At 40.7% G+C, this 21,753-nt stretch overlaps 1 long non-coding RNA gene across 1 annotated transcript; it reads left to right on the top strand.

Moving 5' to 3' along the window:
• Nucleotides 1–10,400: 10,400 nt before the first annotated feature.
• Nucleotides 10,401–21,437, top strand: LOC128080550 (uncharacterized). The gene is made up of 3 exons (XR_008206729.1): nucleotides 10,401–10,523; nucleotides 14,725–14,790; nucleotides 21,356–21,437. It is a non-coding gene; the product is annotated as an uncharacterized LOC128080550 (long non-coding RNA).
• The last annotated feature ends 316 nt before the right edge of the window (nucleotides 21,438–21,753 follow it).

Below are 21,753 nucleotides of genomic sequence, written 5' to 3'. Positions count from 1 at the left end.
GGTGGGAAAACCCATCAGTGTGACATTGAGTGCTGGTGCATCTTTTCCATGGCGAGGTTACATGCAGCAAGGAAGGAAGCCCAAGTGGGCAGATGTGGAGGAAACTATTCTCCACTCTTTTCATCACAATTGCTCATGGCACTGAAATGGACATGGAAAGGGGGGAGATTTTGGTTGACATCAGTTGGCACAAAAAGGGCAGTGCATCTGAGACCAAACCAAGGATAACAGAAACACAGTGAAATGTTGAAGCTCTGAGAATTTATTCATTAGAAGAAATGCTTGTTGGACAGAGAATAAATGAGCCTGGAGGAATCTAAAAGATGGAAAGTCACAAGAAGAATGCAGGTGCACTGCTATCCAACAGAAGGCATTAGTTGGAGAAATGGATTTCAAGCGATGAGGTATTTGTTGCAATGCAAGTGCTCACAGTGCAATGAGCTGTAGGATTGATGGGTTGACAGGGCTGGTCAGAGAGTGGAAATAAATTCAAGAAATCTAAAAAGGCCGTGGAAGCTCCAGCAACAAACAGTGCTAAAATAGTCTGTAAAGCAAAGAACAGACTAGAAAGGGGGAACAAGAAAGTTTCGGGAGGCTGGAATTTAGGGAAAGCATGTAAATTGAAGGGTAGGGAAAATCAGTGGATTTTGAGTGGGGGAAGACAAATAGCACGCACACACACAAAGGGTAAGAAAAAAAAAGTGAAGAGGAAATTGCAAAGACCAGAAAGGAAAGGATTTAGAGGTGAAATGGCGAGAGTTACATGAATTAAAACCACAGGGAGATAAGAGACATCGTCACAGAGAAAAGGGCAAAAAAATGGATGATGGCCTCTCTTCATGAGTAACAACAAACAATCTGTGTATGGTCTCTTTGGGAATATCTTTAAGCCTTCAAAACATGGACAGCTTTGGAAACTTCAAAGACAGTGATCACAATCTGTGTTTCAGTGTGTTGATTTTGTGCAAAAAATGGGGACAACCGTTACTACTCCCAATTAATGAATGTACTTCACATAGATTTTTTTTTTTTTTTTTTAAAGTTATGGGAATCTTGTCACCATGAAATGTATCAGATATTGTGTCCCATCTATCTCAGCAATCAAGACTCACAACACATTCCTGTGCTGTTTTTAGATCCTTGTCTGGCATCTCTTCATTCGCTGCCTAAATTCCCTAACGTTGGGAAATAGAGTGGCAGAAGGGTAAAGGGACTGCGTTTACATTTCCTAAGCTGCCGTTAACAACTTTCCCCATTAAACTGTGATTTTCCTTGAGGATGAAGGGCTGTTTTCGAACACGCTGTAAGGATCTAATCACTTTTGGATTTTTTTCCTTTCTTTCAGTTTATGACCCGTACTACAAATACATGCTGTAAAACCTGCGGTTGCTACAACGTCCAGAAAGTCTCTGGCAAAGTCATCATCTGTTGCACGAAGGTGAAATCTGTTGCAGACAGATGAATAGTTTCTCTAGCTGAGGCATATAATTACACCAGCAGAATTTTCATGCGGATTTCTCCCTCAGGAATAATGAACAAATATACAGAATTTAGCATGCCATGTCAGACCACTGGCTCAGGACAGTTGTTCAAAAGACCTAAAAGAGCTGGGGCCAGGCAGCTAAAGGCAGCTTAAAGTTGATGCAGCTTCACCTGTGACAAAGATCTTACCTCTTCTTGTAATTCAACTATGAAGCGCCTGGTGCTCTCATTTACATAGCAAATAGAGGTTCTTATTTATAGAGCAAAGCTGAGAAGTTCAAATTAGTCTAGCAAACATTTTTCTGTGTGTTGTACAAATACATGTGTTAGAGCTGGACCTTGTTCCAAAGACCGTGCAAGTAGTTAAACAAGAGAGGCAAACAACACCTGATACATGAAGCATGGTATCCTGTTAGTTCCCTTAAAATAACGATGCTTCTTCGCCATTTACCCCTGCTTGCTTCAAGCGTGCCAAAGCTAGCGATGCCTGTCACTGCTACTGCATACCAAGCATCCCTGTCACCCTCACAGCAAGGCTTTACTTTGGGATCTGTGTGTTAATCAACAGGATCTTTCTGCGGTGGCTTTTTGTTTTCTTTTTTCCTTTCTTTTTTTTTTTCCTTCTAAGAAGCAATTATCTTTCTCAGGTCTAGTATGAATAAAATGAAAGAGGAAAAAGACAGAACAGTTGGCACAAAAAGCCCAGGACAGTTTGTTTTTCTCCTCCAAATGCAAGGCGTCTTGCTCCTGAGAAGTTTTGCTTCTTTCTAGCAGAGTACAGATCTCTTGCTTTTCCCCATTCAGGTTAGTTGAATGTTAAAACTGATTTTCAAAGATCCTTTTTTCCTTTCTCCATAGTCAGCAGAGAACTGACTCAGCATCCCAACAACAATGCATTTAGAGCGGGCATTAGTTTTGAAAATGTTGATTCAACTCTGTGAGAGACCATGGCAACAAAGATAGGATGAAGACCTTTGAAGAAACCTTTGAATACTGTTTAGAAGAAGGAGAATGGATAGGAAAACAGAGGGAAGGAGAGTAGGATTCATTTGCTGCTTAGCGATGCTACCATTTTAAGGGGCAGTACTAATTCCTATAATAGATTTCACTCCTGGGCAAAGAATGCTAGCAAAAAGCCTCAAATGAGTGCCACTTCCCATTGAGATAATGTCTAGGGTTGTAGGGAGGCTTTTTTTTCCCTGTGTTTGTTTTGACAAGTAGATTCTTTTGCTTTATCTCCCTTAAACAAGAGCAGTTTTAAGGCTTAAAGATTTGAGCCCTCTGAGAAATCAAAACTTCAGTCTTTGAGATTGTGCTAAGTATATTTACTCAAGATTTATGACAAATCCCACAGAAGGAAGGAGAATGCTTAATACAATTCAAATAGGCTGGAACTTACCATTTAAATAAGGACTAATCTACTGCCCGCCTGTGCTTCCCTAGGAAGAGACAGCACCACTCTTGGTGTAAAACAATAGGGGACTTCAGGGAAATAGAAAGTCTGAGAATCCTCAGTGTCCATTCAGGGGTTGTCTCCTTTTAACTGACATTTCAAAAGTTATGCCCGCTCATGACAAATGCAGTTTTAGGGTTTTGCAACTTTCATTCTTTTTATGATTTTCTGCCCGTGCTAAGAAATTCCTATAATACTCTATCTGCTCTAACCATAAATGTGGAAGAATTTTGATCAAAGGAGACTATTTTAACAGCTGTCTTTCAAGGCAGCATGTGCAGCTCTCTTGGCAGCTTCAGCTATTAAGTTCAGAAGAAAACAGAAGTCTTTGCATGTCTGAGGTGTCAAAAATATTGAATATATTGTCTTTCCTTTGGGATCTCAAAGCAAAAGTCAGGCAATAAAAGAGCCCTGCAGCAGGAATCCTTGATTTAGTTCAAAGTGATCAGAATGATTGCTTTTGTGTGGTGTTTTGTTTTCCAAAAGTGTTCATAACCTGCCCTATTTGTTGGCAGAAACAGAATTTTATTTTCTTGGATAAATATGGTCTGGGATTAGTTACAGGAGAAAAGGAGGCCTGTTGCTCTTTTTGCCAAAGCAGAGAACAGGGACTCCCCTCCCATTACCTTTTCACAGCCAGGGGAAATGAACACTTCCATTATGCTGGACAATGAGGAGCAGGAGTAGCAGGTGGTGACTGCTACTAATCAGGAAGTTAAGTAATAGCAGTACTTGAGCACTTTCTAAAGGATTACTGTTTATGGGAAGATTTGTCCTCTATCTGGGCACCACTGGAAGGAAAACAGAGAAAGAAAGATGAAAAGGTGCCTATTGGTTACAGATTTTCTATCCCCTCCCCAGCTCCTCACACACACACGAAGTGCACTGCCCTCGCTCTCCTGCCCTAAATGTTCAAACTACTCCAGCAGACAACTGGTAAACCCATAAGAACAGATCCTTCACTTAATCCCATCCCTGATCCTTCACACACCAAAAAGTCCGGCTACAGTCTAGGCGCAACTTGCTGCTTGGCTGACTGGAAGGAACGTCGTTTCTTCTGGGCACGCTTACACAACAACAGTCAGTGACACATCACTCAGACATACAGATGTAAAAGTAGATCAAATTTGATGCACAGCTCAAATACTGAGTTCCAGAACTGCCGAACTCAAGAGCTCCATCAGAATCCTAGCATCCCACAAGCTGCCCTGGGATCCTGAGGGGATTCAGAGCCAGGACCCAGCAGGCTGTCCCATGGCATTTGCTGCTTTTTGCACAGGGAGAAGAGAGAGTAAGCGATGGACTCACAGTGACTTAGCACTGCCACACTCCTGTTGAGGAGAGGCTAGTGCAGGTATTTCATATGCCTTCTTAGCAAAAAAAATAAATTAACCTTGGGTCACAGCTACCTCAAGTGTGTTAGGAGCTCCTGTTTGGGATTACCTTTTCAGATGGTGCTCCATGGAGCTGACATTTTTTTAATTCTTGGATCAGTGCAGCCATGCCAATCCTTCATGTCACGAACCACATTTCTGCAGGTCACACCTCTGACCTAATGTGATTTCTCTGAATGAATTGTGACCCTGGGCTTTGCTGTGCTGCCAGCGTGTCCTGGAAGCATAAAGGAGTGTCCTGTAGATTGCCAAGCACAAAGCTCTCTACATCTGCTACAACTCCTCCAGGACAAATCCTTCTTTTAAATACTGTTTGCTCCAGCCATTTTAGTGCCACTGTTTGCTTTCTGACGTGTTGACATTGTGGCTTAGCTTCCTCTGAACATTTTTGTCTGAAAGATCATTATTTTCCTTTCCAAGAGGCCCATGAACAGACTGATTGTGCTTCATCAATTTTAAATTTTGAGTGTCTGCCAATTGCTTTCTAATCTAAAGCCAATCAAAATTTAAGAAGATTCAGAAAACAGTGAAAGAGGAGCACATCCACTTCAAAAAGGTTACCCAACTGTTTGTTGTTATTGTTCCATTTTGTCTCGGACTCTATAATGATGGCTTTCAGCATCTTGGCTCCACTCACAGGCCCTTGTTTAAAGCCCAGTGCTGTACCCACCCTTCCCCAGGATTGGGGCACAAGCACGCTGTTGTGCAGCTCAGAGTTTGCATTCCAACCCATGCTGACTCCCAGTTCCCATCTCAGGAACCACTGCCAAGAGAGATACCTTCTATAGCTCCCTTTAGGAGAGTGACTTTTTAAACAGTCTAATAGTGATAGGGCAAGGTAGAATGGCTTTAAACTGAAAGGGGTGAAATTTAGGTTAGATGTTAGGGAAAAACTCTTTACTCAAAGGGTGGAGAGGCATTGACACAGCTGCCCAGAGAAGCGGTTGGTGCCCCATCCCTGGAGGCTTTCAAGGCCGGGTTGGATGGGGCCTTGGGCAGCCTGAGATGGTGAGTGGCAGCTCTGCCCACAGCAGGGGGTTGAAACTGGGTGGGCTTCGGGGTCCTTTGTAACCCAAGCCATACTATTGTTTTATGATATGATTCTGTATGTGTGTGTAGGGACTTCATTTTCACAGCTACTGATTATCATAGCATGACTAGGAAAAACTGTAGAAAGGCTGTGTGTTTTTGTAGATATCCAGTTTTACTGGTTTTAATGGAACAAAGATCAGCCGATTGATTAGTTTCAGATATTTTATGAGTAAGACTCTAACCTAGCTCCATGCCTGGGAACTAATAAATTCCATTAGTACACAGAATAACTCAGGTCCAATGCTGCATTTCTTCTCAGGACTGTAATTATTCATTCTTTAATACCTTTGACGTCAAGATGATCCCACAAGAGTGAATTTGATGAAGTTTCTATTAAAAAAACTGGGAACTTCAGCAGAAATCATAAGAAGAAATGTAAAATCATAAAGACGTGTCTCAGATTTTCAGGCTGAGCTACTTTTCTGATTGTGGGATCTACATCTTCTGAACAGGTATAGGTGAGCTGCTGGCCTCTGTGTTCATCAGGAACCACTGTACACACTGGAGGGTGGGCAGGAGAATTCCTGGTTTACAGGGATGCTCTGATTTCCCTGCAGGCTCACACTGGCACCTGAAAGGTATGCTGCAATGGTTTGTAGTCATTTTTTGCCCCAAACTAAGTCAAAAACGATGATAGCTTTGATTTTGTATTTCTGAAGACCTTGTTAATTATCCATTTCACAGTTCATTTAAGAACAAAAGCTTTAGAACAATATTAATTTTTGAAGATTTAAAGGCTTCCGTCTTCTTTGTGTCAATGGTTTGGAAGATATTTTGGCTTCAGAGTTAGAAAAACAAACAGCAAAATGGAGATTCTGATCATGTAAATGTATTAGATACTTTCACCATATTCCTCATGCTGAATTAAGAGCTCGGCAACAGACAAAAGACAAATATTACTAGCAGTTTACCAATTAACAATGCTAATGATGAATGCTGTTATTACTACAGCAGTTGAAGGTGACAACACATGCTGGTGGGGTTCATTTTGGGGGCTGTAACAGAGGGATCTGTGTTTATGCTGTGCTCAGTGTATGAATACAGGCAAGCCAAAAGGGCAGCCAGTAGACAGCCTCAGCTCTGATAAATCAAGTTCTGTACACAGAAGGTGGGCATGCATGCAAAGAAGTGGAGTCAAGGTGGAAAACTACTTTTTGGAAAGCAGCTTAAACCATATGACTGCATCTATGTCCCCTGGGGGAGGAAAGAAGAGCTGCTTCCCACTGCTTCTCTTCTGCCAAACTCTGGATGAAAAACGCTGCCCAGGGCAAGTGCCAGTGTCCAGAGGAGGATTTCCAGACTGTGAGCCTCAGCCTCAGGGTGGGGAGATGGCCTCAAGCTGTGCAGAGGAGTCCCAGAGGGGTCTGCATTACTTCAGTGTTCCGACAGTGCTGCCTTCGGTTTCTCTCTGGTCAGTGTGCTGGCGGCTGCAAACTCTGTTCAGGTACTCCTAACTCTCTCTTTACAATGTGTTAGACTATTTTCTGCAGGAAATATGGTGTCTAATTCAGGAATTTAGCTCTGGAAAGCATAAACTAGGAGTTATGAGTGGCAATGAAGAGTATAATCCTTGTGGTTTAGGCCAAAAGCCAAGGGAGATGTACTGTGACTGTGCATGGCTTGTTCTAGGAAATCAGACTAACTTCTATTTTTTCTTAGTGTTGACAATGGTTAAATGCAGAATAAAAGAAGAGTACGAAATACCAAGAAAAGTAAAAAATGTGTGACTTCATTTCTAGTTCAATTTTCAGCAAAATAAATATGGATAACCCCAAAGTATCTCTTGAATAAGTATTTTCATATTAATATATTTAAAATAATAGTTTGTAAAAACTGTCTCGAAGTGTTAAGCTGAAAAGAGGACTAAACTTATAAAGTGCTTAAAACCAAATTATATATGTCTAAAAAGAGCACAGAAGGGGACAGTTTTTGGACTTGATGACCTTAGTGGTCTTTTCCAACCTTAATGATTCTATGCTTCTGTGATTTTTTTATAGAATTAATTGACCTCAACCAGTGTTAAGGATTACTTTTTTTTTTCTCCTGTAATGAAGCATTATGTAACATGACCAGATCTTGTATAGAGAAGGCAGAAGAACTGGAGGAATAGAAAGGTTGGGTTTGTTTTCTTTGGAAGAGTTAGCTTAAGCATATCTCCTGTGGCAAGCAGCGAGGTAGTTGGGCTCTTGTTCACTTCTTTCGCTGTGCTCTCACCTTCCTGCAAGAGCTCTTTCCTCCTCTTACCTATTGCTGTCTCACAAGCAGTTGTCATCACCTTTACAAAAGCTACATTAAGCACAACGACTTTATTCAGAAAAAAACAAAAGAGATGAAATAGCACTTGCAGCAAAAATCAAATATGAACCAGTAATGTTCCAAGGAGCACAGAATTTCCTAATTGCATTGCCAGGCTAGCCAGTAAGATAAAATACAGGGTTGCTTTAGATCAGTGTTCAGTATATCCTTGTTAAAAGATATTTTGCAATGTTGTCTGGGAAAGACCTACTCTCTAAAAGAACTTCATGAAAGTTCAAAATTTACTATATGAGAAATCTTGGCTTACTTTAGCATTGTGTGAAGTACAAAATATCATTTTAGATGTAGTTTAAGTGATTATGAGTATGGCATATCTGATACTGATGTACAGTATGGTGAGAAGAGTGCTTTCATTAGTGTCCAGACATAAAGAAAAAATATTGTGTGAATCATCCACCTACAACCTTAATTGAACCAAAGGTTACTAGGCTGCACGGACCACCAGCATCATCTAAAGAAGAAAAAGAAACAAATGTTTAAGTCATTGAGCATCCCACCCACACTCCACTCATTAGTTCCACTCAGCCTGTACTAACACTGCAGTTGTGCATCAGTGATGTGCTGTGACCATCTGGCTTCCCTTGGAAGGACATGTGGACAGCTTATCTTCAAAGATACAGCACTAACAGCTGTATCAGGACAAAGAATGGAAAATAGATCTAAGTTCATCTTCTTCCATGAAGGACCAAATGACCTGCGTTTGGCAGCGCTGTTTTAAATGAAGACACTTGTGTTAGATCTCCACATATCTCCTTGTCTCTTTGTAAAATATGCTATACATCTGATTTTAGTTTAAAAACACCAATTATAGAGTGCATCCATAGAACGTACTGGCAGATGGATATTCTTTCCCTAGCTAGTGAAAATAAGGAATAGTCTGTAAGATATAAGTTAGGAAAATTACCCATTACAGACCATATGATCTTTAACTTTCTCTTCCTAGTAAACAGTAAATAATTACTGTGAGACATTTACAACTGTCCTTTAACTCTTGCAAAGATACATCTGCAACATCAAGAACACAGTTTTGAACAGAAAGGTAGAATTTCCTTTTCAAATCAAGGCCATACATCCCAGTCAGCTCTGAGAGATATTGCATTGCTTCCTAAATTACTCAGTGTCTTTACTTCCTGCTTACCTGTTGTGAAACTAATGTGTTCCAGAAAGAACAGAGTGACTTGAGTATCTGAATTCCTATAGGGAGAATGGGGGTGAAGTACTTTTGATTGTTTTTACTCTGCAAATGATACGAAACCAAGGACATGGTGAAAGGACTCCATATCAAAATGTGTGCTGCTTCATTCATCACAAGAAGGGATCGTGAATCATACACACAAACTGAGATTTGATTCTTTCTGTCTCTTGGCTGTGATATTATTTTTCTCCATTCATTTTCTGTGTGAAACAGGAAATTACTTGTCTTCTCCCTTAAGAAAACACCTTCATGTAATCTGCTTTGTTAAACGACTCCTAAAGATTAATTCTCCTTGTGAAAGCATATTCACAGTGAAGAGTGAGCACTTACCTCTAGTAAAGTACAAAGGACGTGCAGAATTGTCCACTAAATATTGTAAAATTAAAGGGAGAAATACTCTTCACTTTCAAGAGGGCAATTCCACTGTTACTTGCATATAAGTGGCTGTGGTATCACATGGTTCTGAATGGCTCACTGTGCAGAGAGCTTGCAGTGGTTTTACAATTTCTGGTCAGACTTCCTACAGAAGCGTGCATGCAACTGTGTAAGTGTTCTTTGTACAAGTGATATTTCCAGTGTCAAACTTGCAAAAGAGACATTATTCAGGCAAGATCACTCTCTCCACCTAACTGAGAGACAGAAAGATGAGGAGATGAACATTCATAACACTTTGCTAAGTGATTCCTTTCATCTTAAGGCATTCTCTTTCTTCTAAGCTCCAGTATTAGCAGTATGCATGGCAACTACAGATACATGGCAGTGCGCTGAAAAGATAAAGGGCAGGTAGAAAAAAATTCCTCTGATCTTTCCTTATCCTCCATCTCTAGGGTGCCTTGGATAAGCAAATGGAATAAACAAGACATGCAGATCCACATCCAGAGCAGCTTTCTGGAGGCATGACTATCACCAGGCCCTGCTGGCACTTCCCAAAGAAATCACCACTAGCTCACACTTCCAAATGCAGTATCTTAATATCTTCTGCTATGGTGATACACATGTGGTTTGTGCTTTTTTTTTTTTTTTTTTTTTTTTTTTTTTTTTTTAAGAGGAGACTTCTCCAACCCTTCAGCAACTAACCATAGGGCCTTTCAGAGAAATAGATCAAATGTCACACACACACAAATCCACACCTTTCTCCCACATCATTTGTCCTTGCACTGCCCCCAAACCTAAGATGTACTAAGATTTACTAAGATGTAAAACTCTAAGATCCTTCCACTACTAAAGTTTACTTCCTAAATCGTGGAATGGCTTACTTTGGACAGAACCTTAAAGACTCTTAGAGATCCCCCAACATGTACAGGGTTAACAACCACTAGATCAATAAATGCTAACTGGGAACTAAACTCAGCTGCTCCTCATTCCCGAGGTAATTGCAGGCATTTCTACAGCTGCTTCAGGGATGGCTGATACTTTAAATGTGTAATGGTAGGGTTTTTCTGTTCTGTGCTTGATTTCTAACCTCAAGTTTATCCCTGCTAGCAAAACTATGGTTGCTCTTCTTACTGATGTTGGCAGGATGAAAATACCTCGCTGTTAAGTGCTGCTTCTTTCACAGGGAGAAACTTCACGCCTGCAGCAAGCATTGAAGGTACAGGTTTTGTTATCAAGTGTGTTGCTAACTTGTAGTTAGACACATATGTTATGTTTGCTAGGAGTTGAAAATGTTTTTATCATTCAACTTGCTTTTGCAAACTTTAGATCATGGTGTAGAGACAGCAAAGAAGAGGTAACTGAACTCCATCTGAATAAAGCAGTAGAAATTGCTGCTTGATCACCAATATATCTCTTATGATTTAGGTTGCATAAAAGGTGAATTGGAAGATCTGCATTAGATTGATGCTAAGGAATCAATAACTGACAAAAAACCTTGGAATCTACAGTGATTTCTGATTGCGTGCTATTTGCTTTCTAGTTCACTCTTGCTCTGAATGCTTCTTAAAGTACTTTAAGCTGTTTTCTGTGATGTTTTATTTCACGTCAGGATTTTAGAGTAGAAGTTGTATCTAGTGGTCTAGGCAACATTTAGTAGCTTTGACCATAACTTCAGTAGCTTTTCTTTCTCTTCTGTGTAACTCACAACAGTCCCTGGTAGCATGAAGTTCTGCTGCTCTGCTACAAACTGCATTTTTGTGCACTGGGAGGCCACGATCCTGGGGACTAAAATCAAGGCTGTAAATGTAGATGGAATGCAATAGGCATATTAGAGCTTCTAAGTGGTTCTGTACGAGAAATGACTCATCCTTTGCTAATTTAGAATATGTGTTGTAGGTCTCTATACCTTTGCTTAGCAGAAATCTTAGCTGTAGAACTCTTACAGTTGGAAGGGACCTCTAAAGGTCATCTAGTCCGCACTCCCCTGCAATGAACAGGGGTGTGCACAGCTAAATCAGATAGTTCAGGGCCTGGTCCAGTTTCGACTTGAAAGTCTCCTGGTTTGGGGCACCACATCTCTGGGCAACCTGTTACAGTGCCTCACTATCTGCACTGTAAGAGACTTTTCCCTTATATCCAACTTAAATCTACTTTCTTTGAGCTTGAAACCATTTTGCCTTGTTCTATCACAACAAACCTGTCTAAGTAGTCTGTCTCCTTTTTTTTCTGTAGCTTCCCTTTAAATGCTGAAATACCACTATCAGGTCACCTTGGAGCCTCTCCAGGCTGAACAGTCCCAGTAATTTCAGCCTGTCCTGATAGCAGATGTTCTATCTGTATGGGAACTGCTGAGTCATGGCCTGAACCTCTGATTGATCACCTGAGGCGAGCAATCAGTCAGCCAGAGGAGCACAGGTGAAGGCAATTCAACGATTCACCTGTGCTGCTCCTAGACCTATTTAAGAGCTGGCTACCAGTGGGGAAGGATCTCTTCTGGAGATCTGCTCTGCTAGAGTTTTGTGAGTGAGCCCAGGATAGGGGTAAGCCTTCTACTTATTCTCTTTTGTTATCTTAGTCTGCTTTGCCTAACTCCCTTCTAACTCTCTTGTTCATTTTGTGATTATAACATCCTAATATTCTTTGATTATACACCATCCCTTAGATAATTTTTGTGGCCTCTGGATGTGTTCTGAGAGGTAATATTTCTCTGTACTGAGGACTCCACATCTGTATGTAGTACTCCAGGTGAGATCTCACCAGCACAGAGCAGAGGAGCAGGATCACCTTCTACCTGCTGGCCATGGTTCTTTTGATGCAACCCAGGATACGTTTGGCTTTCTGAGCTGTGAGGGCACATTGCCGGCTTATGTCTAGCTTGCTATCCACCAGTACCCTCAGACCTTTTTCAGAAAGGCTACAGTCAATCCTCTCATCCACAAGCTTGTACTGATAGTAGATGTTGCCTTGACACAGGTATGTGACCTTGCACTTGGATTTGTAGATGTTCACCTGAGCCCAATGTTTAAGCCTGTCTAGGTCTTTCTGGGCGGCATCTTGTTCTTCTGGTGTGCCACCTGCACTCCACTTGTTGTCAGAATGGAAAACAAAGGTTGAGTTTGAATAGAAAAAATCTTATTAAGAAATTCCGTTAGTGGAAGAAGGAAACTTTTCTCTGAAGCTTCTTGTCTGTGGGCTCTCTTCTTCCTCTCTTAATACCCATGTGTACTGTTTCATCTGCTGTGGAAAAGGTATTCTCAAATGGAAAGTGTTCATATAGGAAGTACCAAAGTACCTTGCACACAAATATTTTATCTTAAAATACTGAATATTGAGAAATACTTGTGATGACTGTAAGCAGTTACTGCGTGGACTTATTTGTCCTCATTAGGTAGTGTTTTCTGCAGATCCTTGAATTCTTATTGGCTTGTGACTGTGTGATTTTTTTGCTTTTTTTTTTTTTTTAAACTGCAGTAGAACAAGATGGTTTTTAACTCCTGACATGTGCTGCCTAGATGTATCAGTAATTTCTAGTACTAGAAGCTTTTGTAGGCTGAACCATTTCTGGGAGTAGTAGCAACTGTCTGATTTTTTTGTACATTGATCTAGAAAATGGTCTGACTGACAGTGTAGCAAGTGCCTTATTCTCCTTTATTACAGGAGGGAAAACAAGAATTATGTAACTACACCCCCGAGAGTGTGCTTTGTTCTTCTCCCAACAACTATGAATTCTGTCTGGTAACATCTTCACTCAATGTGTGGGAACTCGCTCTTCTTCAATATTTGTGTACTACTTGAAAGGGTAAAGGAAAATTAATTCTTCAACAGAGAAATGGCTGTTTTCTATGAAAGAAAGCTGTAAAAGAAGCACATTCAATTCTGGATCATTTGAACACAACACTTCTGTCTCTTATGTATTGATCTTAGGGCAAACTGGTAATTTCACTGTGATGTATATGTAGCTTACAACGTAATTTAGCACTCACATTTCTAGTTGATTATATAACTGTGTTTAAAGTTTAAGGTAATAAAATACTACTTTTTTTTTTTTTAGTTCTCTTATAAGCTTATCCAATGTTTGTCATTACTGTACAAAGTAGTGATTATATATTAGTTTTACCTATAATCACAGGGTAAAGTACTCCATAGAGATAGCTAGAACACCTACTGTCTATGCATCTGTGTGAGCTGCACATCTTGAAGGAAAAGGCTTCCCTTCTGCAGACGCATGTCTCTATACATGTTAGGCAAATTCACCACTGGGGAGAAAGGGGAATTAATCTCCAGTATCAAAACATAAGCAATCATGCTCTCAGGCACAGTGTGCATCTGACCAGTGAGTAATTCTTGAGTAAACTCCTACTTGGGAATATTACAGACAAAAGCCTTTCAAAAAAAGAAAAGAAGTACTAATTCTCCTATTTTTGAGATAAAGTACTTCCATGTGTGTCGAGAGAACCATTTCTAGGTGGACCTCCTTAAGTTATTCCAGTACAATTCACTTCCAACTTATATAATACATTAAAATACCTCATCTGCTAGTCTCTGTCCAAACTGACCCAGCGATGCATACTGAGGACTGCTTTATAAGGAAAACTTGGTTAAGCACAGAGAAACAGATGTTTCCTGCCTAGTAGCATGAAGCGCATTAGTGTGTTGGAAAACCATCTACAGTTAATGGAAGGACATCCAGGATTGCAGTTGCTATGTTATTTCTCCCCAAGCAGTTTCAGGACTAAACATTTTGATTGTTAACAGCTTTAGAAAGGAACCAGCATCCATTGTGGATGCGATCGTAAAAGCAGATTGAGAGGGAGAGAGGATGATAGCTGGTTCAGGAAAGGGTAGTGAGTGACTCCTAGATGAGGGTGTTAGTCTCAGTTATTGTCAGTCCCGGGGGATGCTGCACAGCCAGTGGTGTAGGGCTGCAGAGAAACACTACAGGCTTCCCTGTCCTGAGGTGCCTTGGGAGTCCTTGAAAACCCAGATTTAGGAGCTCAGTGACCACAGAAACAATATAAATAACACAGGAGGGGGGAGGGGAACAAAAGGACTATGGTTTTCCAAAATGTGGCACTGCATTGTGTCATGGTTCCATGTTTCCTTCTGCTTAACATACTCTCCATGTGCATTGTGAGGGTTAAGAATACGCGTATTCCACTCGCACAGGGAATACCTGTTTCTATTTGCCCTCCAGCATCTCAAAATGCGTGGAAGAAAATCCAGTGTTTCTCGGGAAATACAGAAAAAGTTAATGAGGCAAAGAGGTGTGGAGCTGCGTGTGTCAAGAGGCTTGTGCTGTGGACGTATTTTTATGACTATTTCTGTATTTTATTGCATTAATATCTTCAGAAAGCTGATCCTCTCTATGGCATGGATATTACTGATTTACGTGGGGTTTTTTGTTTTGTGTTTTTCAGAGACAAATGTTACTTCGGATAACTTCAGTGACAGAACATGGCAGAAGAGTGATGGGTTTAGGAAAGGTAAGTCTTGGCTTCATCAGTACTGTATGCAAACACAGTGACTCATGCAGTCTGCAGCTCTTGCTTAGAGGCATCATACAGGTGGCTGTTGGCTGGAAATTGGAAAATTAATAGAAAGCTAGTAGGCAGATCAGTACCCTGTAATCACTGCTTGAGCTGATTTCTAATGAGTTTAGAATTTCTGTCAATCTTCTCTTCCCACAAGCCTTCCTGAGAGACACTGTACAAAATGAAACCAAGGAAGGAAAAAATGTACTGAAATCCTATGAGTGTGTGTGAGGTTTTCTGCGTAGTTTTTGATGATGTGGTGTGTGAAGGTATTTGGAAAGTACAAAAAAAAAAAAGTGTGATATTTGCTTTGGTGGAGGATCTCCTTTGAGAACAAGGAGTAATCTGAGTATTCTGCATGAATTTTGTATGGGGAAATATTCTTTCACTTTTTCTAAAGCATTCAGGCAATTACTGCTTTCATTGATTCGTGGTCACATTGTTTTAAGAGCTGAGTATTAGATGATGAAACTGCATAACACACCTGTATTACACTGAAAGTAAGTCTAACTTAATAAGAACAGTGTTGGTTCATTTTTACCCATGAGTGCTGAAGTGTGTGTGCTTTAGGTGTGCTACACTGCATGAAGAAGATGTCACTGTTGGGAAGCTGCTTAGCAGGATTGGGAGACTGGGAAACTTATTTTTAGACTCAAGTTTTCTGTTTTTTCGATGTTTTGTCTGGGTAAGAAAACTGGAAATGAATTGAACACGAGGGATTCGTGAAGAGAGGAGGCTGCTCCTAACATCCTAATGGGGCTGGTGGAGTTTCACGAATTACTGCCGATCATTTCATTTGCTGGAGTTTCTACTGAAGGCTGACAGACGTGAATGTATTTTTAATGGGCTTTCAGTGAACCTGTGACCCCAAAGCCTCCCAGTTCTGTATGATGGAGAAGGCTGCCTCTGAGTGAGATGGTCTGTGCACCTCCAGAACTGTGCTCTCTGCAGACTTGTCCTTTCAGCTATCACATATCAGGTTAGAGCAGATGAAGCCCCTTTCAGGTTAAGGGGTAACTTGAAGTCTGGAGAAGCTAGCAGGTGGCTTGATAAGAGAATAAGACCTTTATTTCTAGCCTGGCTTTTCAGTAATGCAATGAACTACTGGATCCAGTAGATAGCAGTTCCTTAATTTCGGATGATAGTTGTAAAATCGAAATGATGCAGATAGACTTAAAAGTGTTTTTTGTTTTTTTTTTTTTTAATGGCTCACAAATCCCTAAAGGAAAATAGGGGAAAGAATACTCTGTTAACTTCCATTTCCAAACATTAAGATATTACTGTGATTGCACAACCTCTTCTTTTCAAAGCAGTCACAGTGGATCCATCACAGTCTGTTTTCTGCTCCTGGTTTTCTTCAGGTCAGTGACTGAATGGACATCAGCAGCCGGTGTTGGGGGAGGCTTAAAGATCTCCTGTTTTTGGTTGAAACTTGCTTTCTGCTATTCATATGGGTTCCCATGGCACATGATATTAGCATGGACAATACAGATGCAGCCTCGAAGGGTCAGTGTAAAAAGTCCTCCTTTTCCACCCATGGTCAGGATAATTCCTGTGCCCTGTCTGGCTTGGCTCTGCTCTCATTTCCCAGGATGGGGCAGATCTTCTTCAGTAACTTCAGACCTTATTTCTGGCTACCTGTTCCTCAAGTTTCTTAAGCGTTTGTCATGTTTGCACATAAGACTGCAGATGGGAATCATTTTTTTTGAATTCTTAAATTTTCTGACGATTCTTCTACTAACTCATTTGCCTTAGCATAGCGAGCACATACATGGACAGAAGGTAGAACTCCCTAAGTTATCTGTTCTGGACTGTCTGAATCTCCAGTGCACACTGAGGCTTGCCTGATTCCAGTTCAGCTTGATGGCAGAGGTCCCACAGTGGGCACTGAAATGGAATGGGTGAGTGATGCTCAGCCCTATGAGGGGGCTGACATCCAGCATCTTGGTACCCCAGCTAGGCACAGGAGTGGTAACCAGTACCACTGAGTCCAACATGCACAGCCAAGGGCAGGGAGCTCCTCCAGCAGCTGTCGAGCACAAAGACAGTAGCGGGAGGAGGAAAGGCTGCCATGCAGAAACTTGTTCTATGATACCATTCAAATGGCTGAAGTTAATATATTGCACAGAGCATGTGAAATCTGTAGAGCCATCAAGGCTCTGGTCACTTAAAATGATATTAGTCCTGCATTATTTAGGAACAGTTTATGCATGCAACCAGGAGCGTTGTATTTATGACAGTTATATAAGTCTTTCAACAAATTACTGCAATTAAGGGAAAACAACAGCCACTTAATGTAGTATTAAGACTGTAAAATTATTCCAATACTTATCATAATTACAGCGACATGAAGTAATTTCTGTTTGGTTTTGTTTCTTTGTAAATGAGATTTAAGTACTGTATCCCATGAAGATGGCATATCTAACTGTGTGGCTACCAGGTGCATGAATTCTGTTTGTGTGCTAATCCCTTGCTGGCTCTGAGCTCTTTGGCAGCCAGGCATTTCCTGGGGTGCAGAAAATAACAGGCAGCTGTCCCCTCAATTCCAATAAAAAAGGAGATATGGAAGATAGCATCTATCTTCTTTGAGACATGCTTCTTACAGATCTCCCAGCTTACCCAAGTAACTGCTTCTAGAATATTGCTTGTGGAGAACCTGTATGGGCTTCAGGAAGTAAATTTGCAAACTCTTTGCTGCAGAAGAGGCAGTACTTTGTGCTGTAAATGCCTTCAAGAAGTATTTGAATGGAAAAATGACAGTAAAATTGTTGGAGATAGTCTTTTTATTCCCATACTGCTTTCTTCTCTTCCCCCCCCCCCCCGCACTAAATTTTATCTGTGCAATAAGAACAGTCCCTTCCGGATTCTGACTTTCCATCTCTAGCCCAGTTATCTTTTCACCTTGGGAACTGAAAATGAGGGATGTATCTAACAACGTGTTGAGTTTTCTGGATATCACCTGGCTTAGTGACTTGCAGGATTCCATTTGTTTGTAATGGAAGTTAATGCCTAGAGTGATATGGAGCCCCCTGTGCTGGGATGAGTTTTGCCTGTCATTCTGGTTCAAGTTCTCTTCCTCTTAAACCTTCCATGTGAAGTACGGGGCTTCCAGAGTTGATTAGAGCAGTTCAAACTTTGTAATCTCTGGATGGATGTTAAGTGTTATGAGAAGACAGTATTTGAAACGGTGAAGCACTCTGCAGCAGGTATCACGTAAAGTTGGCTATTTGATGTTGCATGGAATCAATCCTTTGATTTATGGATATTAAGTAGCTAATCCTGATTACAAAACTTCTTTACAGATAAATCCATTTATTTAGGAAAAAGCAATCTCTGTATCCCTGCTTTCATCCTCTGATGCAGGTGTTGTAAGAGAAGGAAGAGTGATTTATTTGCAAAATGTTTCTTCATCACAGTCCATTTGATACTTTTGTACCTCTTTAAACTTAACTATATTATTTAGGTCTGAAATGAAGTAGTGAGACATTATGCACTGGGCTGTACTGTGTGACTTTTGCAGACTTAAATCCAAAGCCAGTTTATCCTTCTATCAGCCCTTCTGACACTTGCACTTTTGCCAGCTTTTGCAGCCCTTCTCTGTGCAATGTATAGGGTGGTGTTCATCATCATTCTGGCCTATTGTGGTGTGATACCTGAAGCCTGAAAAGCTCTCACATTAGTAGTGTTGGCTAATTCAGCAGCAAAGTAATTATCTCCTTTGGAGATGAAGACCTGTCTTCAGATGGAATTAGCTTTCTAGGGCAATACCAAATTCATGTTAGGGAAAGATAAGCTAAGAGGAAAAAAATTAAACAATGTAGTGTTGCTTCATCAAAAGTTTTAGGACTATTCCCCTTTACTTAATTTCTTCCAATGTTAATTAATCAACACTTTTTTTTCCTTTCAAAAAAGCCCTTGTGAGTATACCTGGGGGCAGGATGGAAATCAAAAGAGGGAAGGAGTGGGCTTTGAGCCAGATCTGATAAATGAGTGGAGAAGAGAAGCAGAAAGGACTTGCCAGCTACTGAAGTCCTTGGAGCTGATTTAATCCTGATGTCAGACACTCCTTCAAATGTGGGCAAACAGCCCATAATGTAAACTCTGGGGATGGAACTGAAATTGGTGGTCACTTGCATGTCTTGCGGCATAAAAGCAAACTTGTGGTTAAAGCTTCTGTCAGGGGATTAAGAAGGTCTAAAGTTGAAAGCAACGATCTTCTAGGAAAAAATAACAAGCACGCTCTTAGTAGAAAACTTCTATAGCTGTTCTCTTAAGTACTGGCAGTGTGTGCAATCACCTTATAATGAATGGGTCAGAACCATGGGTGGTGTGGGGCCTCTAGGCTTCAGTGCAGCAATACTAATTTAAGAAGGAACAGTCCACTGCATACCCTCCAGATGTGGTCTGAGGGAAGCTTAAGTTCCGTAATAGTACAGCAGCAGTCTGCCTTCTCTGAGAGTATCTGTGTCTGATCAGTGACTGCACACAGATGTAACTTCTGGATAGGGAGGACATATGATAGTAGCTGCCTGGTTCCCAAAGAGGATAGCAAGGGGACAGAGACAACTTGCTGCCTCTGAGACCTAGGGTGCATTTCTTCCTCCCATAGTATGGGCAGCTCCTTGAATTCTGTTCCTGCATGTGGCTCAATGAGGAAATTGAAACTGACACTTATTTAATAGTTTTCCATTTTGTTTTGCAAAGGCGCTGAAGTACATCTTAGGAAAAAAAGTATGGAGTTGTCTGATCTTTGATTTATGTGTGAAATGGTCTTAGAAATCATAGATACCTCAAACTTGCTTGTCTTACATCAGTAGAAAAGTGAAATGGAGGTGCTGGTCCTCAGTTCCCCAGCTGAAATTTCCTGGAGACCTCAAACTGAAGAGCATGATGCATTACTAACACTGTTGAACTGGGAGACAAACAAGGAGCAGATCAGATAGACTTCCCAGGCATAGCAGGGCTGACAGCTGTGGTGATGGCAGTTTTGAAACTGAGAAACGTAGAATGAGGTTTTTCTGTTTTTTAATTTCTTCAAGCAATTCATGCATAGGTGTTTATCAACGTTTACTTTGCTGAAATGTTTTTCAGTTCCTATCAAATTAGCCAGAAAGGGTGTGTGAGTCTATTGATCGTATAATACTATCTAGCTCTTATAAAATAGCAAACACATCTTAGCTTGACTGCACAACTTCCAGATGGAAGGGTAGATCTGAAAAAACTATAGAGCACTAAAATACATGGGTGTAATTTCAAAAATCTCAGCCAAGCTTCCAGCTTCCCCAGACGAAGTTATTTTTCTTTTAACAGTAGACTTCTAGGCTATTCCTGTAAAACCTGAACACTGTAATGCTGTGTTCCCCCAGTTTCTTTTTCCCAGATCAAATTCAAATGTTTTGACATCAGCTGAGTCTCACAGAGTCTCCTCAGTAAGAGGAAGCTGAGATAAAATTAGATGACTTCACCTACTGTTAAAGAAGATCTTTCTACTGCTTATCAGAATATTGCATGAGTGTTGTGAGAAGTCATTGATATTGATACCATAAAATTTCCAATGCCAAAGCATGTTCTCAAGGTTGAAATTCAGACAGAACAGACAACAGACTGGTGCCCTGTCCAGCAGTGTGCCATGGCCTTCAGTAGTCAATGGATTAAGCTTCAGTCCAAGACTGCATCTGCAAAAGCAGTGTCATCTACCATTGCATCATGTTGCTTGGTACTGTGCAGAGGGAAGAATACTTATCTGGGGAAATGGCTGTGTTCAGCAATGCCCACAAAACCTCTGGGGGATGCCTGATCCAGCAGCACCTTACTTAATTAGCGGGTGCTGAGATCACTGCATCAACAACCCTGAAGTTCTGGTGGGCAACGCTCACTGGTGGCCTCTCTTGAGCTGACTTGCCTGCCTGTTCTCTGCTGTTTAACTGCATTAGAAAAATAGAAAAATGATAGATGCTTTCCAAATATTACTTATCCATGTAAGACGTTCTGGTTGCCAAAAAGATGTACTAGGATTGTGAGTAGAGAGATTATCTGTGCAAATGTGATGGGAGACCTCTCACGAACTAGTGTTGGTTTTTTTTTTTTTTTTTTTTTTTTTTTACTAAGGTGCTGTCTGCACTCTGTAAAATGTTAGCATATACCCTTATTATAAAATAAACTGGGTTATTAGTGTACTATATTGCAGAGATGCTGATAGATAATATGCAGAATTCATTGACTAGACATTGCTGTTTTGTCTCAGTTTTTCATGATCCTCTCTGTGGACTCTCCACCTATGAGAATATTCATTATGCAGCAGAACTACTCAAATGCTCTCTTGATCAAAAATGAAACCTCTATTAATCCCTACTGCATAAGCATTTTGCCTTCTGACAGTAAACAAAGCAATGCTGTTTGTATCCACAAATGCCAGTAAACAAAAACAAAATGCATCAACATGTGCAGGAAGTTGCAGAATGATGCCATGTTTTGATTCTAGATCACTTTAAAAACAAATTAAAAAACTTTCTTGCAGATACTCAGGAGCATGCAGACGTGACCTTTTCTGTCAAACAGATCCAGGGGTCCATTATCCCAGGCCTTACGATATCTTCTTGCTAGGTATCAGACTCTGGGAGAAAAGGCACAAACTTTGAAGGCTTTTCAAGGGGTCAGTTCTGCTCTGGTCCACCTAGAGTTTTCTAGAAAGAAACTGTCAAATACTTTCAAATAGTTGTTACTCTAAATTGCCACTTGCCTGTTGATGTAAGCTAGAAATAACACTTGTGAAGGTGCTGGGAGGTGTTTCACAGAAGTATTTGCCCGATTTCAGATTTCAGTTTTCCTGTTATTCCTCTCCAATTAGCTGGTTTTAGCATCAAAAGCATCATGAAATCACAAGGCCAAATTTATCTGTCCATGTGACTCCTGAAA

Source organism: Tympanuchus pallidicinctus, unplaced genomic scaffold (genome assembly GCF_026119805.1).
Source record: "Tympanuchus pallidicinctus isolate F22 unplaced genomic scaffold, pur_lepc_1.0 scaffold2, whole genome shotgun sequence".
NCBI lineage: Eukaryota > Metazoa > Chordata > Aves > Galliformes > Phasianidae > Tympanuchus > Tympanuchus pallidicinctus.
The sequence above is the reverse complement of the archived record's forward strand: the minus strand, read 5'-3'. Positions and strand labels throughout refer to the sequence as shown.